At 34.0% G+C, this 1,320-nt stretch overlaps 1 long non-coding RNA gene across 1 annotated transcript; it reads right to left on the reverse strand.

The window, feature by feature from the left end:
• Positions 1-249: 249 nt before the first annotated feature.
• Positions 250-1,102, reverse strand: LOC132921670 (uncharacterized). Its single transcript, XR_009660924.1, has 2 exons — positions 520-1,102; positions 250-420 (listed from the first exon to the last, which is right to left on the reverse strand). It is a non-coding gene; the product is annotated as an uncharacterized LOC132921670 (long non-coding RNA).
• Between the last annotated feature and the right edge of the window lie 218 nt (positions 1,103-1,320).

A 1,320-nucleotide genomic window follows, 5' to 3' on the forward strand; every position in this document is an offset into this window, starting at 1 on the left:
TTATTGGGTGTCATTGATTTTTGTCATTTATTTCACATTTTATAGGGCGCGTAGGTACAGTATTATATCAAACGTTGTACAAACTGTCCAATGATGAACATATTGTCTTTTAAAATTTGAGTATACAGCCGTGTGACAGTTGACCCTTCTGACGTAATTATATTTACCATGTATTAGATAAACATTAAACTTTTGGGTCAATATCCTATATTTGTGCATTAAAATATTCAGAAGAATATTGAAAAAACGTGATTTTGATTAATTTTATCATACCCAAGTATACACATTTTTGTTGTTTTTTTTATACCTATAAAAACATAATGATAACATGTTATATTTATAACGCACGTGTAATGATATCGACGTATAATTAATTGTATATAATTTTTAGTTCCGGTAATCTTCCGTGAGCAGTCGAACCTGGAATCATATTTCATTATTTATTGGTATTATGTCAGTTTGTTATTCATCATAGATATCAATAATAGACACAAATATTTTCCATAATATAATACCCACCAGATCTTATGTGGTCGTACTCATTGCACGCTCTTCGCGCTAGAATAACACATGACTGACTCGTGAATGTATAGTCGCCCTCTTTCGGACGTAGTCGAATCCGTCTATATGTACAATATTATAATATACGCACACCATCGACTGGAATACATTATACCGATCTGCGGTTTAAATGGTATAACAATATTGTATATTAGATAAAATAATCAATAAAAGGCTCGGCGAAACGCTTATAATCAAGTCGAAATAATCGTAATGGAAATCGGAATGATCGCGTTATAACAACGGAGTCGTTAAGACCATTAAGACAACGTGCACCACCAAAAGTTATTATAACACGTTTAACTACCTACGCCTAAAAAAAAAAAAAATAATTGTAATAATAATAATAATAATGCGTAAGATACGGGAAAACTTAGACTCGGCGTTATAGGACGTTTTGCGGGTTAAGTCCCACGGCGGGACTCGCATAGTCGTCGTCGTCGACGAAATAAAGCGCCGCGACAGCAGTTGGTTATGACACGGAGACGCCTGGACGCGCCACTACGTTGTATACATATTATGTATATATATATATAGTATACACGATTGCTGGTTCAACGGCTTCTTTGTCGACTGCCGCATTTAGGAGGAGAATAAATTATTGCATTATATTATTACACACACACACACACACACACACATTTATAAATAAATACGAACCTCGAATTTCGCAACCAACAATGTGTTCGAACAATGCACGCGCGTATAATTAATCATCGTTTGTTTAAATTATTATTATTATTTCCGTAATATTCGTCG

The sequence above is a fragment of the Rhopalosiphum padi genome, chromosome 2, assembly GCF_020882245.1.
Source record: "Rhopalosiphum padi isolate XX-2018 chromosome 2, ASM2088224v1, whole genome shotgun sequence".
Taxonomy (NCBI): Eukaryota; Metazoa; Arthropoda; class Insecta; order Hemiptera; family Aphididae; genus Rhopalosiphum; species Rhopalosiphum padi.